This window comes from Pezoporus flaviventris, unplaced genomic scaffold (assembly GCF_033815535.1).
Source record: "Pezoporus flaviventris isolate CSIRO_AGI_PZ_B2104156 unplaced genomic scaffold, CSIRO_AGI_Pfla_v1 ptg000025l, whole genome shotgun sequence".
NCBI lineage: Eukaryota > Metazoa > Chordata > Aves > Psittaciformes > Psittacidae > Pezoporus > Pezoporus flaviventris.
The window spans coordinates 5,824,188-5,848,408 of record NW_026892573.1 but is presented as its reverse complement, the minus strand read 5'-3'; the positions used below and the strand labels follow the sequence as shown (position 1 = coordinate 5,848,408).

The 24,221-nt window shown below is 43.9% G+C and overlaps 1 long non-coding RNA gene across 2 annotated transcripts; it reads left to right on the top strand.

The window, feature by feature from the left end:
• Positions 1-2,453: 2,453 nt before the first annotated feature.
• On the top strand, positions 2,454-23,826 carry LOC133271363 (uncharacterized). 2 transcript variants are annotated; one of them, XR_009744105.1, is made up of 4 exons: positions 2,454-2,740; positions 20,055-20,172; positions 20,551-20,621; positions 21,297-23,826. It is a non-coding gene; the product is annotated as an uncharacterized LOC133271363 (long non-coding RNA). The 2 variants fall into 2 exon arrangements; XR_009744104.1 differs by lacking the exon at positions 21,297-23,826 and having other exon boundaries at positions 20,551-21,287.
• Positions 23,827-24,221: the final 395 nt, after the last annotated feature.

The following is a 24,221-nucleotide window of genomic DNA, read 5'->3' as shown; positions in this document are numbered from 1 at the left end:
TTTGCAATTTGCAGGTCCAGCCACTGAAAACAGAGGGGTGGCTGCAGTGGAGAGGAAAGGGGGCTGATGGCAGTGGCACAACCTTTCCTGTGTAAAATCTTTCATTATTTAAGTCAAGCCTCATTCAATCTAACTTCTCCTTAAAGGCAGGCATTTTAAGTCTGATACACACAAGATGAAAAAAAATTTTTCCAAAATGTACAGCACAGCACTGAGTCAGGCTCTGTTGGATGGTCTGAACATCCTGATTTGCCGAAGGAAGAATGCACTTCTTTAGCCTGACCCTTGTTTCCAACCACCTCTCTGTTTTGGATTTACATTACCAGAAGTAAATGCTGCCACAACAATGTGAAAAAGCAACTTTCATTTCTCTGTGCTTTAGACATACACACCTGCCCCCTTTTCTTCACCTAAAGCTAGGAGCTGTGAGGATAAAGAGCTATTTTAATGGATGAGGCACCTTGTTGAGCAAGCAAACCCCAGACCTGGAAGTGTTGAACAGGGAGATATGTTTCACACTGTGTTTTAGTGCCTACTCAGGGGCTGCTCTGTGATTAAGATGAGCCAGAGATGCTGGCGAGCCAGAAAAGCACATCTAGGGGAGCACAGCAGCACTGAGGTGCAGGTAGATCACTTCAGTGAACTGGATGGACTTTGCAAGGGAAGGTTCCAGACCTACTTGGACAAGTGACAGAGGGACACTGAAGAGAAAGAGGGACCAAAAACAAATTGGGAAAAGCAGAGAAAGAGGTCTCCATGGGTTGATATAAAGAGGAAGTTGCTGTAAATCAAGCTGAGTTGCTGTAAATCAAGCTGCTGCTCCTGCAAGGGCAACCACCTCTAAGCATTTTCCGAGGCATAAACAGAAAGCAGACAAGAGGTGCATAAGAAGGCAGTAAGGGAAGAAGCAAGTACAAAAGATGGTCATATAGAACATCAAGTTAAAAAATTCACATAATTCAGTTTTCTATAAGGAGTTGTTAAATACCTGGGGTAAAACCAGCGAAGCTGTTAGGAACTGGGGCATGAAAATTTAAGAGGCTGCACTATGGGTAAAAAAAAAGCAGTATGGTCAATGCACCTTATCACATAGACAAGATCATCTCCATCCCAGGACCCTTAAAGGTTCATTCATCAGATTGCATGAAATCATTAATCCGACAGTAACTACTTTTTCTGTAAACCTACTCAGTGAGAGATGCTGACCCAGATTTACAAAATAGGAAATGGTTTCTAGCCAGTTGACCATTGTTGTCTTGATGTTAGGAGAGGCCTAGAATGAAATTTGAAGGACAAATAAAAATTAAAAGGGTGTTCAGGATAAAAAAAATACAATACAACCAACCTGTGTCATTCAGACTAGGTTTATCAGGAGTAGCTCAAGCCAGCCTAGTCTGATAGAGAACCGATAGATGGATAGATAACCAACAGGAAATAGATTTTCTAGGCACCAGGATGATTTTGATGCAGAGATACCTGGAAAATTATCAGGGAAGCTAATGAAGATGGGTAATACTGTAAGAAGTGTAAGACAGGTAAAGATTTGGATCACAGTGAGAAACAGCTTTTATACTTTAGGGAAGCATCAAGCCAGAGGGAACCTCTCAGTGGTGTTCTTTACAGATGGGTCTTGGGTTTGCTTTTCTTAAACACTTACATGACTGGTCTTGGCACAAACAAACGGGAGCATCGTGATGAACTTTCTCACTACAGCATAGGATTGGGGCAGTTGTTGGGAAGAACCACTCGACTTTGAAGAGTGTGAGATAAGATGGGTAACAGAACTGCAAAGTGAGGCACAAAAGAAATTTTGTGCTATGCTCTAGGAAATTTGTCCATTGAAAATCATCTGTCCTGGAGTGATCTGAGCACTGGACTTGACTATGGGTAACATGGAGAACAAATGTGAGGTGCCTGTGAAATATACAAAGCAGCCCACATAGGTGTGAAAGCTAGTACGGAGGAAGGATATACTGAACCCTAATGAAGGCGCTGGCAAGCCCTGCCTTATACAAGTCCAATTACTCACTTTCGAAAGAGATAAATTTTACCAAAATTAAGTGCAGATAAGGATATAAAACTGGGCTAAGGGTAAAAAAATTACCTGAATGATAGAAGGTGAATCCAAAGCTTTGGCTAGCTTTCCTGAGCAAAACTGTGGCTGAGAGGACCCATGGTTGCTGTCTATCAGAATAATGTCAGTAACCCCAAAGGAGGAATACAAACTATTTAGGCTGGGGAGATGGCTGACACAAAAACAAGTGGGTCCATACTCTCTGCAATTGGCTAAGCCTGGAAACTAGAGGATGTGTCCAGCCTGAGAGCAGTGAGTCTCGGGGACAGCCTTCAGCTGCAAATGCCCAGTGAGCATAAAGATGGAGTCTGAGGAGGGTGAAAAAGGGCTGTAAGCAACAGGGCAAGGCTTGAGGTTATACAGATTTAATTCCCACCCTATCTTTTTCTATTTGAGTAGCCAGTAATCCCTAGATGAGCCTCACAGCAGACTCTGTTTGCTCTGTGCCTATCAATGTTTATCTCATTTGCAGCAGAAAAAGCAATCCCGGGAAACAGGAAATTCACTCGGAGGAGAAACGCTGCAGTGCCCTCACTCATGAGCTTTGGAGGGCAAATCTGCCTCAGGGTTTCAGCAGACTATTCTTCAGCCACCTTCCATTCATCGTTAGGAACAACAGCTAAATAACTCCTAGCCTGTTTCATAACAGGGATACTAGCCTGAGAGGTAAGACACTTCCTTTCTTTGCTTGAAACATCATGAACTTTCAAACTTGGCAAGGCTCTTTTGAGTTCGATCTAATAATAAACCCAAACCTTCCATTACACAAAAGCAATGAGGCTGAACTTGCCTGAACTTGCTTCAGGGAGCTGAGATCCAAAGCTCTGTCATTCCCTCAAAAGCCATTCTTCTCTTTGCAAGGACAGGATGTTGTTGTAACAAGGCATCCTTGCGATTCGCTCAGCCTCCCTTCCTCGTGATGTAATCCCTCTATAGCGACTCTGGAGGTCCTCCTTCAGCTCCAGTTTTGGGCATACAATGGCTGCCCAAGTAATCCCTGCTCTTTTCTATGAGTGATTTATGGAGACTAGAAGAACATTGAGACACAGCACATTCTCTGTTTTCCAAATGTTGGTGCAGCGAGAGTGGTAATTTTCCTGCCAGCGGGAACCTAAAAGACCTGGTGGGCTTTTCTGGCAGGACTGGATGCCAGTGAAAAGGACGCCAAGCTGCCTGTGGAGCAAGAGGAAGTATAAATGTGTGTTTGCTTTGACTTCCACTGGGAATCACGGAAAAAATATTTTGACTTGATTTTACAGTTCAGTTTTTCATTAGCACAATGGGAGCTCTCGGCCAGTGATCAGAAATGCCCTTGCTTAATTTGCATCGGTTCCTGGTCTCTTATTAGGCACAATTGACATTGGGAGAACAAAACCACACTGACTGCATTGAAGACAGAGTGAAATACTTCTTTTCTCATCAATTCTTTCTTGCAGTACTGGCTTTCTTATGGAAGAGAATGGTCTTATGTCATCATGAAGTATTTGTTCTGTGAGTCTGTGCTGTTTGTTCTAGGTATCTAAATTTAAATGACTAACTTAATCACATAATCTCCCTAGGCTGCCTATAAAAACCACTGGAGAGCGAAGGGCTCCTCTAGTGAGCAGTTCAAAGGCTCTTGCTTAAGTGAGCAATCTTTTATTACCATGCCATGCAACATAACAGGTGTTTAGGGTTATACTTTATGCACCCTGCTTGCATGCTCCTGGTCTCCAGGATGATGTGAAAAGCACAAGAAGTTCTCTGCATATCTGGATTTGTTACCCACCATTTTCCAATCACAAAATTACTCCAGTACGAGGGAATGAAATAGTGACTTCCTTCACCTTGTATAAAAACAAACAGGCCACTCAAGTCGGTGTTGAGTTTGAAGCTCGGTAATTTTTACCTATGCAGGAATGGAGATTGATAGTGGAAACCTATCCCTTATATTTGGAGTAGGAAAGTGAATTTGGACTTATACAGATCCAAATCTCATAGAAGTTTGGAAACCCATGATTTAGGAACTGTTACACGAAATTATTCCCAAGCCCATTTTGCTCATCATCCTACTTGCACTGGGGACCACTAGAAGAGGTTTTAGTGAGTGCTGAAATGGGTTTGCAAGAGGCAGGCTGTGACATTTGGTCACATCATAATCCTCTACAAGCAGATGCTGGCTGAAGTCAGATCTGACACATGGAAGTTAGTTTCCCTTCTACACATTATCTTAGCATTAAATAATAAAAATACAGGTTTTCTTGCTGCCCACATTATAGTGAGAAGCTGTAGATAGAATATCTGGCCTTTAGAGAAGTATTGTTCAAGGGGAAAAGGTCCAGGTGAAATTACTGGGGGTACTCAGAGAGCAGTTACCAGTTGAACACTGTCAAACTAGAAAGATTTCTTGAGCTTGATCCTTAGGGATATGGTCTGGGTTCAGGAATATTCAGTGTTTTCGTTAGTAATTTGGATGGAGAAGTAGAGAATCCCTTTGTTAGAATTTCAGCTAAGAGCAAGAGACACTAGGGAGGAGAGGATTAGCACTCAGGAGATGTCAGTAATTAGAGGAATGGTCTGGAAATAAACAGGATGCAATTCAGTGAAGACAAGTGCAAATCTGCACCTACACTGAAATAATCAGCTCCACAGGCACACGGTGGGAGAGAGCAGCTCTGCCGTGAGGGAGCTGGGGTTTATGATGATGAAACAATGACTCAGCTGTGGAAGGAAGAAACACCAGACTGGGTTGGACAGACAGGGATATCGCATGTTAGGCACACGGGGATAAGCCTTTCAGCTGGATCACTGGGACCAGTTTCTATCATTACACCTCAGAAAGGATGCAGCTGCAGTCCCAAGGAGAGCAAGGCTGCAGAGAGCCTACAGAATGGCACCTATGAGGAGAGAGGCAAGGCTGAAAGACGAAACAATAACAATCTTCAAGTGCAGTTAATCTGCCAAAAAGAGGAAGGTGGTGAACTAGTCTGTGTCCAGAAATTATCCTCTGTGGTTTAACCACTATTTTCTGTGGTTAGAATAAAAGAGAGAGGGAGAGAGAAATTGAGATGGTAGATAAGTTGACTTTACTGCTTTGCTTATGAAGTGCCTTGGGGCATAAAGCACATGATCAAACATAGTCGAGTTACTGCAGCTTAATGAGTTATTGCCTGTTGGCTGAACCATACTAATTAACCCTGTGTGTGCTCTTAGCCTGCCTCAATTGCAGATGAAATGGGCTCACTTAAATACTTGTGCTTTGCTTTGCAGGCAAGGTAGGCTGAACATGATTACAGCTTAGCTGATGGAGAGTGACTTCTAAGGGATAGGAACTCGTCCTTAGTGCTCAGTGGTAACCCTGGCACTGTTGTATCTGGGAAGGGATTTGGCAAGGGAGGATGAGAAGAAAACAGACCTAAATATATAAAGTATGTTAATTTGGAGGCTTATGTCAATAGGAAAGTGTTTCCATACAAGTGTAGAGGAAATGTATTAACACCGAGTTTTATAAAAGATCTCAGTAGTTTTTGTTTGGGAAGGCCTGTATTATGGTAATTTTAAAAATACATCATTAAGAATGCTACAGAGTACTGCACACACTTCTCACAACAGTACACAGCTTTAAATCTCTCCTGTTTTTTTTAGTGTTTTCCAGTAAATTATTCTTTTTGACTCATATCCTCATGCTCCCCTTCAATTGTAGCTCTTAACTATTGGTAATGGCTGGTGTAGTTTCTCCTTTTGATGAGCTATCTTCTTTCTTTTACTGTGAAGAGTAGTAGCTGTTGGAGCTTTACTGGTGCTGGTAAGAGTAGAGCATACAGTGCTCCAGATTTCTTCTGATGTCCCTTCCTGCTTTCCTGCCTCCTTTCCTTCCTGCTTGCTTGCCTGCCTCCCTCTTTCCCTCCCTCCCACTTTTTTTCTTCTTTGTGGTTGTTTTCCACCATTGTTCTTTTGAGAAGTGCTTCCATGTGAAATGGAAGCAGACACTGCTACTTTATTAGTGTGCTGATGTTTTATAGAATCAGATAAATTAACCTGGTGAGGACCTCAGGAAGTTATCTCATTATTTTCTGTGCTCAGGGCAGGATCAAATACAATACCTCCCATTCTGAGTGATGTTTGTCTAACCTGCTTTTGAAACCCTGCAGTGGTGCAAACTCCAGTCCCTCTAGACAATCTTTCCCTGTACTTTCCTATCTTCAACCACTCCATATGATCCAAAATGCAGAGCTGATGACAAGTTACACACAGTCTAGTGTAAACCCGCCAAACTACATTCATTTACTGCCATGATCCTTCCAATTTTCTGTAAGAAAGAGAAATGCTAGAAATCTTCATAGAGATTATTTGATAGCATAAATGTTTTGTAATCTAATTGAGTCTAAAGAGGATTGTTTTCCCTTCAGGACATAGATTTTTGCACTGGCAGAGAAACTACAACATACCAGGAGCTATAATGCTACACTAGTAATTTATGCACTACATTTCTCAAGTGCCCGCAATACAGAAATGGGTTTTCATAGATGTGTTTTATATATGTGGAAGGAGGTGCTATTATGTACTTATTCAGTGTTAGGCTTCCTTGTTATCCCAGATGCACACTCTAGTCTGAGAATATGTGATTTAGTTGGAGTCGAAATTCAGTCTGGGTCAGGCGAGTCTGTCTACTGCAGCACAGAAATAATTAGCATCTGTATGAAGTTCCTATCCAGATGTGGATCTGCAATGGGGAAAACGTCTGTGGCTGATTTGAGCTGAGGTTTGTCTTATCTCTAGTTTCACTGCAAAGAAATTTTATCTTAAAACAGTACTCTTGCAGTCTTTCCAGCACCGTTAATCCCCCTCTGGTATTACCAAGGAAATATCAGACAATAATGACTCCTTGGAGATCTGAAATGAAACCATCATACAAGAGGAATGTGAGAACTGCTGAGCAGACTGTATTTCTAGTTATCTGAGAACAACCGTACATCTACAAGTAGCTGAAAATTGTGATGCTACTATGATTCTGTCACATCCTTCAGCAGACTCGTGTGAGGACAGATAGGTTAAAGAACAGACAAACTGTTTCCTCCCCCTGCATGCAGAGGGAACTGAACTTGGCTTGACAGTGAGGGGCAATGCTGGAAAAATTATGATTGGGCTAGGAGGTCATCTTAAAACAGGTGAAAGAAAACCTATTTCATACACAGTGAGTAACAAACTTCTGGGATTTATTCCTGCAGAAGGCTACAGGTACCAGCTAGTTTAAGAAGTGCTTAGATGATAGACAAATTCATGGGCAATGTGGGCTGCCCTTAAAGAGACACTAAAGAAAATAAGTAGGTTGCACTTACTAAACTCCCTACTCAATAAGTCCTACCACTATCAACAGAGGCAGGATATGGGGTGAGGTGGGGCGTCAGTCTCACCCCAGTAGCACAAGTCTGATGTTCTTATGAACTGCATCTCCTCCCTATCCTATCTGTCCTTCCCGTGACTCCAGAGCCAAACCTACCTATCACAAGGGTAAAAAGGTTTTTTGCTGGGCTTGCAATAGTCTACAGAACTGGAGCTGGCTGGTGGGGAAATGGCTACTTGGGGTCATTGGCATGAGGGATAATAGATCCGGACCTATTGGCATCATTGTCCAACAACAGTTATAGAGAAAAGCTGGTGATAACAAAACACAGCCTGGTAATGCCTAGCTATTCCTCAAAATGGGCTGGAATTTTTATCTGGATTCCTCATTTGCTGCTCCAGGAGAAGGGAGAAGGGACAGGCTGTCAGACACAAAGCTTGCCTATTTTTGCTTTCAGTGCATTTGGTGGGGACTGGAAATGTGATGTGTTTTCCAAAGCTCACAGCGTCAAACAATTCTCGGTAGTGCCACAAATAACATTGTTTCAGGTCTGGGAGGGATTTATGGACGAGAGAAAAGACCCTTGAAATTGATATCAATAATTCTGCTGCTCAAGCTGAAGGCAACTCTCCAACAGCTGTCAGGGGCTGAGATTTTTTATACCCCCTCTAGCCAAAAGGAGGCAAGACCATCATAATTAGCTACTAATTGAGAAGCCTGCATCTGAAAGGCACAATTTCAGAGAACAAAGAGCCAGAGGGACCCATTTCTAGAGCTAATTAGAATTAATTCATAGCTATAAGTAGAAGGGCTCCCACAGTCCTGGGAGTCTCTCTTGCCCTCTCCTGAAACACTAGTCTAAACATATGCATACCAATCAAAGAAGGCTCAGTGTGACTTGTGTGGCTCTTGTGTAATACAGAAACAGCACCGCTCGTTAAAAATCAGTCTGATTTTCATCTTTTTGCAGCCCTGGGCTATGTCTCCTTTCTGCAGCCTCTGGTACCTGCACTTGGGTATCAATCCTTTGGGGGTACCATAGTGTTTGTCCGTGTGGGGACTCCAGTATGGCAGTGCTCACCCAGGCTTGTGGCGAGCACCCAAGTGGCTTCCCTACCTGCCCTTCCTTCCTTTTGTGCGTCTGTTTGCTAATGAACAAAGCGACAACCTCAGCACTTTTTCTACTACTGCAGGAACAGAGCTTTTAGAGACAAAAAGGTCTTCAAAACCTGGCCACGCTTCCCATGCACCCTCCTGAAGATGGCTCAGGCAGGGCTAACTTCAGTCACCTCCCTGAGCTGCTGCAGTCCATTTGGTTTTCTCTCAACAGGTCCACAGCAGCTGTTCCAACATGAAATGGGGAGGGCTCCACCAGAGTCCTCAGTAGCCTTTCAGCTGCTAAGGATGCGGGCTGCAGCTTCCAGTCTTCATGTGGTCTCATAAAAGCCGTCAAGATCTGATTTTATTCTTTAAGACCTGAAGTTAAAGCCCCCCCAGAACTCTGTAAACATCTCAGTACCAGGTCTACTCACAATATTTGTATTTTATTTGCAATCACCATATCTCTCTTATTTGTGTTTAGTCAACCTCTCACCAGTCCCAGCACCTCTCATTACTTGAGGACGAGTCAATGCAAGGGCACTCCAGTGAGAAGATGAACCAGACCATTCGCTTATGCAGCCAATATTTTCAAAATGCCTCCATCTTCAGTTGGCCAACATAAGGTGTTTTTAAAATGAGCTTGATTCTTTTCAGAACACCTTTCTTTGGAAGACTGCAATTAGTTGCAGTTGCTTCAAGCAAAGGATCCAAAAAAGAGCAAGACAGTAATTGATTTGGATAACACATTCTCATTAGTGATGATCTTGTTATGGAGGAGGGGGCCTGCTGAATTCTGCTGCGCTGGCATCCATGTGTAAGGAGTCTAACAAGTCTTAGAATCTTCACAGTTTAATTGTGGGTGTCAGAAGCTGATGCTCCTAAAGCAGACAAATGGCTTAATTTGCAGGAGAGAGGAGTCAGTACTTGTGAGGTGCCTCATTTATGGCTCCAAATATAGCTGCACTTCTATATCTTTAGTTACCCACAACTGAAAATCTGGTGTGTTATACCTCTGGGAACATGTACTGGGGCACATGTGAATGCCATGTTACTGAAGTGAAGACACTCTGAGCTTCCCAAGCACCTTCAGATTTCCTGTTGAAGGAAACTGATTCTCTATAAAAAGATTCTCCCAAGGATTTTCTGCTCACAGACACTCACCCGGGCCATTAAACTGCAAGAGTAGACTTTTGGGTTTTTTTCCTATCTCTCTTAGAAACGTACTCCTTTCTGTGAGGTGTATGTTGTATGTTATTATACAGTTCCCATATGAGGGAGAGTGTCTACCGCTGTCACAAGTGAGGCCAACTCTCTTGCCCTGACTTCATAGCCCACTGCTGAGAGGGGATCCAGGAGCTGTAGTCTGTGCCTGCATTAAGGCTTCAACTGGAACCAAACCTAACTGTAATCCCTCTGCTCCCCTTCCCCTGCTTCCAGGGCCCTTCTGCATAGCAGCTTCAGCTTGAGAGCTGGAACGTCACATTTCCGTCTGACCCAGAGGACCAGACCTGCCTCCTCAAACTTCCCAGGAGCCCACTAAAGGTTTATGGATAGCTTGAGCCTCCAGGTGCTGCATGCTAGGTAAAAGCAATTTGGTAGGCAGAGATCTGGTTTGTTACCGGGTTGCCAAACACAGTGATGAGGCAAAATAAGACCCTTACGTTCCCCTTCGCAGAGCCATCACTTCTGCCTTCCCACCCCATGCCAGTGCAGGCAGTCTGCAACTTATCGCTTTAACAGGGCTTGTGCTGCTACATCCCCAGGTGCTCCTTGTGACAGGAGCCTCCCATCGCTTTAAAGGAGACTTCCACCGATTTCCTTTCCCAAACATCTGGATTCCCTGTGCAGTCTTCAGTAACTTCACACTGCTCCAGTCCTGTGGCCAAACGGGGATAAGGTAGCTTGAGGAGGGCCCAGGTAGCTCACACAGGCCAAACTCCAGAATTTCCTTCTCCTTTACGCATGTGATTCCTGCTGCACTGCCTGCAGTGTTACCTTCAGCTGCTGCTTGAAACACTGAGAAGCAGTCACAGTGGACTCGGGCTTTTCTGTTTGGTCCTGCTGGCTCATGCTTGCTGGATTTATCTGTATCTTTAGTGGCTTGCATTTCTTACATTAGCAAAGCTGAGTGAGGTTGTATAAAAGTCCAGTTTTAAAGACTTCAAAGCTATTTTTATTTAACATCTCACTGACCTAGCCTGTAGCAGAGCAATCAGATGACTACAGAGCCAACTTCTTGTCGGGCATTGTTCTGCTGACCTTAGGTCTCTTCCTCTTGAAGGCATGAAGCATGTTATCAAATGAAAACTCTTCCTATGGGTTGTAAAAGTTTCTTTAACACTCCTTCCCCCCCCCCCTATTTTATGCACAAATGAACTGACTCATCACAAATGAATTGACTGATTGGGGTTAGAAGTGGAATCAGAGATACTGAAATACCATTACAATGGTGTTGGGACTGCTCTGTACCTAAGTGATACCATATGTTGGCCTGATTCTAGCAGTGTTTACAGTGTGACTACATCTGCTCAGTAGGGATCTGTCTGGAAAAACCGTCAGGGTGGAAAAGAATAGCTTAAGAGAGTCTCCCTGAGCAAATGCTGAAAGAGCTGCTAAGGGGCAATGACAGAACCATCATCTTTGATGGCATTGTTTCCTAACCAGCCAACCTGCAGAACTGGTTATGACCAGTAAAGGAAGAAGACTGTTCCAAAATGCACTCAGCAGATGTCTTTGCTTCTCGTTACTCGGTCTGTATGCAGTGATGATCATCAGTCCTGGGAATGGCACCCAGCCAGAATGCCAAATACCACTTTGGCACGGATTGTATGGCAGGGGCTGCGATCTGCAACAGGAGAGAAACTGGAAGTTGACAAGTGGCTCCGAGGTTTGTATCTAAACCCCACCTGTCATATTAGGAAGTGCCTGTAGATTTTAATGCTTACATGGTCCTGCTTTCTGTAGGACAGTCCTTACACCCAGTCTGAAACCAAAGATGGTAATGACAAAACTCCAATTGCTAGCTTTGGATGTTGGCTTAGCCATCAGCTGGCCACACTTTGGTCTGTTGTGAAGAGAGATAAATCCCGTGAAGTCCTTATAGTCACACACACGAGGAGCATGGCTGATAACTCATTTATATCTCATAATTACTGCAATTATAAAATTCCTACCTTTAAACAGAACTTCTTTTGCACTGTTTCCTAAACATTTCCTTTTGAAGTCCATCATTTACTCCTATTATGAAGCTCAAAATCTCCCAGAATCTGAAAGATATTTGATCCAATCCCACAACTGCCATTCCACAAGCATGTAAATAAAACAAAGATTCTGTGAATGGGGATCTCAAGCAGTTGTGGGGAGAATAAGGGATTAGTGAAAGATGACTCTGCCATTGTTCTCCTAATTGATAAAAGACAGACCACTGTTATTTTGCATAATGCTGTTACCACAGAAGCCTCAAGCAACTTAACAGAAGATCCTGTGTAATTGAGAACTATTTCTGGGCGCTGAAAACGTTCCTGTGAAGTTACTCCACTCCAAGTGCTTAAAAAAAAACAAGGAGCAAAGTGAGTGAGGCAGTATCTCTGCTTCCTCTTTTTAATTGAAAAAAAATGTCTTTCAGATGAATTCACCTCATCTTTCCTCTGCAAATTGCTTTTCCTGAGCTGCATTTCTTCTCTGAGCTCCTTCCCAGTCATGCCACAGCTTTACGGTGTGCTTTGATGCTCCATCACTCCTGCCTGGTAGGCCGCTCCTCTCCTCCCAAGCCCAGAAGAGCTGGAGAAAATATGAAAGCAGCTCTATGTGATCCCGTTCCCACAGCAGTCTTCCACCCAGTGCTTGTTCATCACCTGAACTTGGCATCAGGCAGGTTCATGTTTGTAACAGTGAAAGCAGCCAAGCAAATTGGGTGAGATTACAAAGAACTCAGGGTAGTTTTACAAGGGATACTGATAAATGTACACCTACATTTATTATTATTATTAGCTCTTCTGTTGAATATTGCTGCATATTTAGAAGAAATTCAAAGGAAAACATGCAAAAGGGAGCAGTACGCTTGTATAGTGTATGAGTGTCATCCTAATGCAGAGGTTGTATCTTAGAGGACAAAAAGAAGGTCCTGGCAACCCAAAGGAACCACCTGTAAATTCAAAGGGGATTAAAACATGGGATTTCAAAGCTCATCTCTGGAGGGTGTCCAACAAATCTTAACAGAGACCTTACTAAACTGGCCTTTCAGGAGCTCCCAAGAAAAACCAACTGCTGAGCCGTAAAGCCTCTCATGGGATTGTGGTGGGATCATGTATGCAACACACTCTGAACAGGGCTGGTCCTATACGAGCTTTGATCAAATGCCACCGTGCAAGCCTCAGGGGGAAATGTGCAGGTTGAGGACCAGTCTGTCCTTTTGAAGTTAAAGTGGTGAATGCTGGTTTAGAGCCATAGCAGCATCTGTCTCAAGTAGGGGAGAAGGAGAAACCATCTACTCAGTGAAACTGGAGCAATGAAGGGCAAGAGCCACCAAAGTGCTTAGGTTATACCACTCTGTATATGATACCATAGCAAGTTAGACACTGCACTGAGTGAGCTCATGTGAATGAAGCATGCCTTATTTCCTTCCCAGCCCTACTACATAACTATTTATGTCCTCCCAGGGCTGCTCTAGACACCAAATTTGCCTTTTGTGTGCAACCAAGATGCAGTTTAGGTTGTGTTTTGGGGAAAAGCTCCAGGGAAGTTTTAGGTCCATTCACATCAGATGAAAAATGGCCATTTTTGTACATAAATTATTATCCTTTTCTCCCTTTCAAAAAGCAAGTGTGTAAGCAAACCAACCAGAGGCAAAGGCTGTGGATTTCCTTGCATTCTTTTAGCTGAGACCTCCTGTCCTTTCCCTCCTGCCATTGAGGAAAAGAGTGCTGTGCTTCTGGTTGTTTGGCAGCTGCTCACAGGCCTGCATGAGAAGTGATGTGCTGGGGAAATCTGACTTCCAGTGCAACAAGGACCTTCAAGCAAAGGAAAAACTGCCAAATGTGTACAGAGGTGCTAAACAGTCACCAGTGCTCCCCTAAAACTCCAAGGAAAGCATTTGGTATCCTTTAAGTGGACAGCATGAGTAGTTGGGTGAAATTAAGAAAAGGAAGCTATAGCTCTTGGAACCAGGGAGCTCTTACTGAGATACGCTTTCTAACAGCATCCCACGAGAAAAGCAAAAGCTGTGTGATTTCAGAAGCTTCAAGCTGGACAAGACAAAGACCTAGTGGATGAAACAGAGTCCATCAATTAAAAAAAGTCAATAATCTTGCTCGGGGATGGGGTGAACTGTTGGCCTCATGTCATGTGTCTTTTCCATTCCCCACTCTTGTGATACTTTAAAAAAAGACTGACCCAATCCAGGGATTACACAAAGAATGCACTTCAACAAAGGGAAACGCATGGCCTTTCTGCTCACCCTCCAGTGGCATTCAGGGCCAGAAGAGGGGATGGTCTGAATAGTCAGGATTACATTCCTGGCTGTGTCTAGCAAATGCTATGTGTCATGAGAGGAAAAATAAATGCACTCTTTCATTAGAATATTTTCTCTGTGTTCTCCTGTAAGCCATGTGTCAAATGGAGGCAGTGATAGCCATTGAAGCCATTCCTGCTTAACAGCATGTCTGAGATGTTAGTTATTCCTGTGTCTGTGCGAGAACTGGCTAGTCCCAAGTGCAGCTCAGCAATTAGGATATTAATAGTCCTATTATTCTGCACCATCTAGTTCACTTTAAAATTCATGGTGCAGTTAGCTGAGGCTTTTTCAAAGCAGGAAAAGTACAGAGATGCAGGAAGACTGAGTCAGAACAGTGTTTTGAAATGCATCGAGCAACCATTTAATTAAAGAAGGGAGCTCTAATATTGTGTTCCAAACGATTACTTATTTATATGCTCCTCAAATAGTGCTATTTTTAAACCAGATTTTGAAGAGAACACAATTTATATTTTTACATGCAGACAGTCCTGAAGTTAAATGAGCTTCCAGCACAGTGCTGCGCTAGAGCAGTAGGAGAAGAAAAATCTCCGTGCCAGTCCTTCTGGGTCTTCTGCTGCCTCATGGCATCACAAGTGCTAGAGATCAAGACAGGCAGCTCAACTTAGGCAAGCTTGCCAGCTTTTTCCCACTGTCTTTCTGCAGCAGTTCATGGCCTGATGTTGTTAGGACATGGGTTTGGAGGTGCCCAAAAGCCTGGGGAGATTAACAGGAAGAAATGTAGATGTTTGGGGAAGGTGAGGTGGCACTGTGCCTCCTGGTGAGAAAGAGGGTTTTGAACTTCTGAACTGTGGGCCTCTGTGGGTTGAGGTGCAGGCAGGGTTTTTGTCTTACAGTGCTGAAGTGAAATTGAAGGCAAACCCTGCGCCCAAGCAATGAGCTTCATCCTTCACTCCTCTGATGTTTGCTGAATGCACCGGTGTGGAGTGTGAAGTTTTATGCCTGTTTTTCGCTGGTCTGAATAACCACACAAGTTGCAGGGAAACAAAATGTTGGCTCCAACAGATGTTTGAAAACTTCAGTTTTTCTTAAGAGCGGAGCTGAGGAGGGCCTGTGTGGGGAGGAATTAATGTTTGCTGAGTTCCTAAATAAATTTGAGCCCAGCTTCAGAGACTGAAAGCCCGGTGGCTTCTCCCAGTTCCCTCCCTAACAAAGGGCTGACCCAAGTGCACTGAAGTCAAAGAGAGAGACTGTCATTGACATCAAAGGGTGTTGCATCAGACTCAATGAAGGACAGTCTCAGCCAGGGACCAGCAGAAATAATAGCATGTGATGTACGTGACCAACTGCCACTAACCAACCGCTCAGATTCCAGGCATTAAGTGCTGCAAAGAGCAAACTTGCAAACAATTCATGAAAATGTGCCAAAAAAATCAAAGAAAAATGTGTAAGGAAACTGCAATGTGTTTGTGGGTATTCTGTGAGCAGAAAAATATGTTGTATTTGTGGAATAAATTAGGCCCTGAGAAGTGTTCTCTCAGCTCGGAGTTGTGGGCAGTCAAGTCAGCTAATCGAGCTAAAGTTTCTTTCCTCTTGCCAAAGGAAGCAGGTAGGTACAGAGACATGGATGAAATGAGTTTGATTTTATTTTTAAAGTGTGAGTTGCCAATTGTATCTCATTTCAATAGTTCTCATCCTTTGGATGATCGCTTTTGCTGCCATCTAGATGCTTTGGTTTATTCTCTCATGAATGCTGACAAGCTTTGGTCTGGTGTTTATCCATATCAGACACTGCAAAGCTCATCCAGCCTCTTATCTCCTTCTGATGAGATTGTCGTAATGCCCTGCCATGAGGTTTGCCAGGCTGCTTCTTCTGTCAGGGAATGCCACCACTGTGAGAGCATCACGCACAGGACAAAATCCAGTGCATTTTATTCTGACCATATCATGCCTTTCACTGGGTATAAACAAAAAGGATTAATTAAAAATGGGAATATCTGCAGCTGGGACCCAGATCAATTAGGAAATGAGGTAACACCAAGAGCAGGTATCATCTCTCTAATATGATGAGCAATAGCTGTGTAAACGCAGCATGGTAAAGGTAGGAGGGTCAGGCTCAAAGCCTTGACTCACATTTGGTCCTCTCTAGACAAACACGTTAGGGCTGCTTGGGGACTGCTCTGTGCCTCATTTATGGGCTCTCTCAGGAAACCAAAAGCACCCATTTAACTCTTTCCTGAGAGGATTTGCACTTGGTGACAAGGAACAGGGAGGAGGTGGGACTGTCCATGCCTACAACACAGGATGGTGCTTCTGATGGTGGTTAAAGAGTCTGTCAGGAGCCTGTGAGGTACCTATGGTTATTCACACACAGGCAGCCCACACCTCCAATAAGCAATGCAGGATCAGAGACAAAGGAACAAAGCAGTTTTGAGGCATAAACAAGCCATTTCTGGAGAAAGCCACAGAGGATTTTCAGGTAAGGGATCAGACCCTTAGAGACAGGGAGCATTGAGAAAGACAGGACTCTAGGATAAACTTCTTGTTTGCATGTGCATGCTGGCAGCCACCGCAGCTGCTTAGTTGCAGGCTTGGGTATGAAGGTTACAGATGTATTCATTAAAAACTGGGGTTTAGTTTGGCTTCTAAGGTAGGATAGCAACAAGAGCCACACAGCTCCAGGGACTGTCCCACTGCTGACCGAGCTGCTGAAAGCTCCAGCTCTCCTTACAGACAGTGGTTATAAATCAGATGGTTATAAATCAGGTGGTCATAAATGCTCTCAAATGCCAACCAATTCTCAATCCCAACAAGCAAGTGCTGCTTTCTATCCAAACATCGCAATGCACTCTACAAACCTTCACAGACACACTCTCGTAAAGACTATTTTATGTCCAGACACTGAAACAGGCTGGATGACTTCTTCAAGGTCACACAGGAAACCAGCATGGCAGAGGCTGCAGGTTGCTTCAATCCCCAAAGGTAGCACATCTCCTTGCTTCCCCAGACAGTCTCTGTCATTGAGCATCAGTCTTTGTCTTTCAGCTGTTTAATGGACTGCTACTGCTCTCTGCATGATCAAAATCCTGTTTGATATGGTTCTCTTGCTACTGCTCTTACCTTTGACCAGACCGGTGGGTTCTTTTAAAGTGTGTTCAGCCCTTGGTTTTGCTTTAAGTTCTGTGGGTGTCTTTTGTGCAGCAGGTGCTGCTCAAAATTAATTGTTTGCTTTGAAATCACACTCTCACCTAGTGATTTTCAGGTACATCAGTTGTTCCATTAGGGCTCTCACTTCCTACATGCTTCTGGTGAGCACCACATTTTACTTCTGTCACAGCCAATGTTTCTTCACTCTGGTCCCCATCACACAAACTGTTTTCTGATTGCCAAACCAATACCTCACCCTTTTTGTCTGTCACAGACAAAAGGCTACTGAGTGTGGCTCTGAGGCTCATTAAAGTTCACAGCATCACTTGTTTAAATGTGTTTTTTTTTTTAATTTACCGTATCGAATGTGCTTAGTGTGCAGTGTTGGCTTGTTGCAATGGTGGGTGTCTGCAAGCTCTGCCATGCTTCTGCTGGTGGCAGGCAGGAAAGTGCTTGGAGAGCCCTTTGGAAGAAAATGGCTTGGCCTGGTGGCAGTGCTGGGGATTTTCACATCTCTGCCAAGCCTGGGGATGGTCTCCGCACTGCAAAGCAAGCACCCCTTCTCCACCTCTCTGGAGATGCAGCAGAGAAATGGGAAGAGAGCAGGCCAGTCTGGACTGTGACCCCACTGAGGACCTTTCTACCCAAGGCAGAACTGCTGCAATAAGCACTTGGTCTGAGTACTTGGCTTGGCACCATTACAGGAGTGGATTTACTGCTAGGGATTAAGTGGGCCTTTGCCACTCCTCTCCATTAACACCATCCAGCACATGGGTGGTGTCACAAGATGACACAGGAAGCTCTGCAACTGCCCCCTTTGCAGCAGTATCCAGCTTTGGCATCCTGCTTGTGTACATCTCCAGAGCCACACTGGCCACTCAGTAGTGGATTTAAGCTCTTTGGTCCAGTCTGAAAATGGTGTAAACAGATAGAAAAAATACATACCTACAGAATCAGTGTCATAGAATGGTTTGTGTTGGAAACGACCTTAAAGCTCATCCCATTCCAACCCCCCTGCCATGGGCAGGGACAGCTTCCACTAGACCAGGTTGCTCAAAGCCACATCCAACCTGGCCTTGAACACTGCCAGGAATATTGTCTCAGAGCATCTCTATACATGACAGAGGTTGGGCGAGTCTGCCCTGCAAGGACTGTATTGTGAATCATGGTCTCCCACTTTTCAGCTAATGCACTGTATGATGTTGTCTCAACTTCCCTCCCTCATACCCTGAACTTTCAGTGCAGCAGAAAATGCTTTTGGTCTTGCACTGGCAACAAATCTGCCTTGTACTCTTGCTTCCAGCTCCTGGGAACTATCCAAGTTATTCTTCAAAAAGCATGTCATAATACATTTGGTGGTCTCCAAGTCTTGGCTTTGCTTTGCTCTGTGGTTTGCACTACAAGGAAGCCAAAAGCAGAGGGGAAAGGTGGGATATTTCTAGTAATTATGCAACTTAAAATCAGACCTAAAAGGTAAAGAATAACACACATAAGAATGGCATAAACTAGTGTCTCTATCCCTTTATTTCCTTGCACTGTTCCAGAGCAATTTGGCTTCTTGTGTCCTGAGCTTATGCATGTACCTAACATTGCCTGGCTGAATTCTCCCTTGGCTTCTGTGTTCTTCTTGTAGCATATCAGCATGCTGGTTCCTTCTGAGTCCTTTTGCCTCTATTTACAGAGAAATACAAAACAACAGTTTTTCCCTTGTGCCTTCATGGTGCAAAGGAAATGCTGCTTCCCACTTCTCCTTGGAATCCATCAAAGTGACTTCCAATGATGAGCAGACCTTTTACTGATGATAATTTGTACTCAGGTAGCTCTTAGCATTTGTGTCCTCAAAGCCTGAGAAAGAGTCCATTTCCCAGGGCACCAAACCAGTGCACCTGGAACAGGATGGTGGGAGTTAGCTCTGGAGGTGAGCAGGACTTGTCTGGGGTTTCTCATTTCATTTTTCAGGGATTTGGTTGGGTTTTGTTTAGGTGTTTGTTTACTATTCACCTGCTCTTTCTGATCCACTTTTCACCTTTAAAAGCTCTGTTGTACTTCTCATGGTCATTACTCTGAGAGTTGTTTCTACCTTGTTAGCTTCTGTCCCTGGCTGAGGTGTCTTCCAGGTATCTCCCTGAGGCTTTCTTTTGCCTTTATCAAGGTTAAAGATGGGCAGAAAGCTCTGTGTTTAATGGTTTCAAGGAGCTGACACGCAATTACCTAGTTGCAAATGAAGTGTTCTTGATTTTCCTTTGCTGAGAGAGGGTATCTGCCATCTTCAGTCACTGCCCACTGCCAAAGGTAGATTACCTAGTTCATCGGTGCCTTTGCCATTTTCTTCCTGCCTTTGCTTTGCTCTGCTTTGCTTTACCTGAGGGAAAAGGGCCGTTAGCTTTGTAAGATCTCAAACAAGACAGGTCTCACTTGCTGGGAGCAAGCTATTAAAAGCTATTTGGTGAGCAAAGTTCCAGGCCTTTGCTTAAATGCAGCTCATGCAGGTGGGCTCCCTCAACAGTGCTGGCATCTTTGACTTATCGTGGAACCATGAAAAAAGGAGAAATCATTCAGTTCCAGTCACAAAGAGCAGCAAATATTGCAAGTCAGAGCCCCCTAATGCTGTTGTGGAGTGCAGATAGCTCCTCCCCCCCAACCAACCCTTCTCAAGCTGTCATCTGTGTAGGTGAGCTTGCAACTGAGGGGTCTGTGACCCTACTCAGCAGCAGCAACTTTAGATGGCTGTAACTGTGATGACTAGGAATGACTTCCTGGTTTCTAGCTCTGCAAATGGAGAATCTGGTCTACAGAATGTGTGGGAGCTGCTGCCCCCCCCCCCCCACTTCTTTTTTGAAAGAAACCTCCCTCAGAATAAATTGGTTTGTGTTCTGGGAAGGGTTTTTGTAGGCTTTTATTAAATCCAGAGGCTTTTGGAATTTTTTTTGTCAGTACAGGCCACAAAGTTGCATTTTCTTCACATTACTGCATCAAGTAAGAAATCTAAAGGCAGCAACTACTACGCAAACACTGCAGCTAATGGCATACATGCAAACAAGCTCTTTCTGGTGAAAGGTGACCACTGGGAAAAGAGAGGAAGAAAAAAACTAAAATGAATGAAATAATGCCAGCAAAAATCAAAATCTGAGAAGAAGAGCTCCTTCCTTTTTGTTGGGTTTTGGTGCTAAGTTTCTCCTTCTTACGTGCTAAGGTAACCACACCATATAAAGCATATTCATTGTACACATAGTATGTATGCATATAAAGTATATATCATTGAATTTTGCATGCATTTATTCTAGTAACATTCCTGTCTCATGGTTTAACGGTGTTGTGGTAGGAAGCTGGGTTTAATGAGGCTAAGGCTCAAACTTACTCAGGTGACATGAGAAGTCAGAGAGGATGGGTTTCCTGTGCCCTAGGCTAGTTTAATTTCTCTGCTCTCTGTTGCAGATCTGGGAGATCTCGAGCCCTGTGCAAGCACCTAGTGCCTTTGGAGGAGAGGCCAGATGGACAAATAGCAAGTAGGCACTTGCAAGTGTCAGGTGCAGTCTCAGGCTCTGCCACAGGCTTGCCTTGAGTCTTTGGACAAACCTCTTCACTTTCTAGTTTAGTATTTTTCATCTGCTGAAACATGTAAAGCAGCTTACCTGTTTTATTGGAGTGGGGAAACTTGATCAGCTCCTATTTTAAGTGGAACTTGGAACAGTTGATGCTTAACTTTGTTAAAAAGCTATCAAAGACGAACAATTGCTGTAGCCAGCTGCTTGTATTATTATTGATTTCATTTTGCATTTCTAGAGTAATTTATTCTAGAAGGTCTTGGAATTGAAACAACAAACCTTTATGTGGCTCTGTCCCAGGAGATGATAGGCCAGAGATCCTGTATCTGGCTGCACAATACATTTATGTGTATAGATCGCACAGTATTACCTCTCCTTGTACCCTTGCCTGGCTCACATCTCTAGATCATCAGTGTTACAACTGAATAGCTGATGTTATTGCCATTGTGTAGAGCCGATTGCCTGCCATCATCCTGTCAGGCATTTATACCTAGTTCTCCTAATGTAATTTATATTAAGCCGATTTATATTACACAGTGAGTGCTTGGTGGAGAAGGTACCCACAGGAGGCTTGCGTGCTGTTTTCCCTCACTGGTATTTAGATGATCTTCTGACAGGTATTACTTCTCCCCATAGGCGTTGCCTCATATACATCCCTAGACCATCAAACCTGTAAGAACACAGTTACTTCAAGAACACCCCCTGTTTTTCAAGAATTACTTTGCTGCCCTCTCTGTGGGATATAGGATAAGTATCTATCACCCAGCCCTCCAGAAGCCCCAAGCAGTGCATTTTAATTTTATTTGGTCTCAGAGCAGTCCTGTCCAGGTATGTTTGCATTTCTATTTATTTTGGTTCTGGTTGTGTTTGCTTCTCTTTCTCTGTTTAGGTTTTCTCCAGGAAACACGCAATTTGCTCAGCTTCTGGAGGTGCCATTCTTTTCACCATCTTCCAGTAACAGACCCAATTCTAATTGGGATTTTTGCCTATGTGAGTTAGTTGACCTTTACATCAGAGGAATTACACTGGTGGAAAACTAAGCTGACAACAGCTCTTCCAAATCCTGTTAAATTTCTGTTGCTGGAATTCAGCTTTTTCACTTATTTTTCATATATATTTTCATCTTTTAGATCCATATAGTGCTGTGCTAGCTGGGTGCTTTGGGAGCATTAGGAAATGGTCTAGCACACAACCCAAAAATAGATATAAGCCATTTCAAGTCATCTGAAGGGGTTGGGAAGAAATAGGTATCACGGCCATTACATTTACCTGAGAGAGAAACAAGGGTAGATGTTAATATCTGGTGCCTAATATGGAAAGGCAAAGGAAGTATTAATCCCCTCTTTCTCCTTTGTCCCCCATTAAATCTATGCCAGGCTATGATATAAACTTGCATTCACAGACACATTTCTGCCAGGTGAACCTACAAAATCCTTTATAGAGCAAATGTGATGAATCACTGTTCCCTCGTTGCTGTTGTTCCTCGTGCTGAACACGTTCCTCTTCTTCTGCTTTGTCCCTCTGCAGAGGGGTCAGTTAAGGTGCCTACTGAAAGGCACTGCCCATCAAACTGGGTGTAAGGAGTTTGATGGCCAAAGACATCTGGACGTGACATCCTCATGTGCTGCAGGCTGCAGCGTGGGTCAGCCAGCCCAGGGAGAGGGTTCAGCCATTTATTTTTCTTTTGACCTATTTTCTGAGTGACATTTTATGCTTCCCCTTATTGCTCTTTACCAAGTCAGCACCATGACAGCCTCGGGGCAATGTGCTTTCAATATCCCAAGGGCCAGCACAAGCCCACCGGTGCTGGACACCCTGCCAGATCCCACTGCACTTCACTGATTTCAATAGCCATCAGATTAAATCCTCCTGTTTGCAAATCCTCTTTCCAGAAGGCAGCCTGCACTGCACAGCAGGGGTAAAGAATACCCTGCAAAGTCCAGGCCAGCGCTTAAGCTGAAGATGTACCCTTCATTTTTTTCAGTGGCTTTGATTTTTAGCTCTGTAGAATTTTCCAGGCTTTGGCTCCCAACCTTTCCTAAAGCAATTATGTGACTTTGAAAAAAAAGACAATTCATTTTTTGCCACTTCTCCAGCTCTGCCAGCTGTTCATGGCTTTATAGAGAATCTTGCACTATTTGGTGTCTTGCCTAAAGTTCCATGCGATTAATCAAAGCAGCTCAGCCTTCACTGAAAAATAAATCCCCAGCTCCATCCCTGAGCCCAAAGTTTCGAGCTGGCCACAACATGCACAGCATGTCCTGTCTGCACCAGCTCCAGCCCTGCAAAGTGTAGCCCACCAACATGACCCAAGCCATGGACATGGCCTGACCGGTAGTACTAAACAACAATTTTCATTGCAGCTGTCTGCAGGGCTCCTGTGAATTAACACAATGCAACATTTACCAGCACAATGTGATATTTACTGGAGGGGCAGTGGGGTGCTAGTCGTCCCCCCTCCACGCATGTTAGCTCCAGCTGGCATGGCACGTGCTCCCGTATCACAAAACATGGTCTTGTAGCTGCGCATCCCCCCATTCAGATCAGGGCCATCGCTGGAATAACAAATAAATAAATAAATGAAAAGTTCAGGAGAGGAAAGATTAAGCTTTTCAAAAGGAAGTAAATTATTGAGTGGAAGTATTTCAAGGAAATGATTTTATCGCTCTGAAATTTTATCCGTCCTTTATAAAACAAACAACCTGGGTAACTACTTTTTCAGGCTACATTTTGCTGGCAGTTTTTATCTGCAGAAAGGATTAGCTTATCCGTGGATGGAACGTGCTGCACACACCCTGTTCCCATGCAGATTCATGCAGCCGGGAGCTGCGTTTCCAGCTCAGCTCTAGGACATTTTTCTGTAGCTAACTCGGATGACTGCAAAGACCATTAGAACATTTTATAGTTGGAATTTGCAGGAACATACTGTACCCAGAAGGAAAATAATCATTGATAGGGGAAGTGCAAGATCTGTGATCCCTGTAATTATGCAGATGATCCTCTCCAGAGGTCTGTGGTATGTGAGAAGGTCACAATGATGGCTTTCGGCTGCAGCGCTTTAATAGTCCACTGAAATCCAGCTGTTCCTGCTCTCAAATCTACTTGGCTGCAGCCCTGACTGGCACATCAGCATGAGTGGTTTTGTTTCTCACAGTGGACATGCACAACATCCAAAAGACACTGAAGTGATGCTTTCTTAGGGCATTTGTTGTTGCCCTGTTGAGACCCAGCAGAAGTTTGTACCTTGCGGCTCACTGGTGGTAGAGACATCAGGCACGTGGAGATGACTGATTTTTGGAGGGAGATGCCACCATCACCAGCACAGATTGGCAGCATGCAAGGCAGTTGCTTCCTCCAAAAATCTCCAGTCAAAACCTGGCCTAAGGAAGGACCCCTTGACATAAATACCTAGGAATAAAGAAAACCGTCTCTTCTCATGGTAATGTTTCTGCTCAACATGCAACCTGGTGCAAGAGTTGCACATTTCCCAGCATGAAACCAAACTCATTCATGCACTAAGACCTTGGAAGGCTCCACACAAGAAAATCACCCGGTGGTATT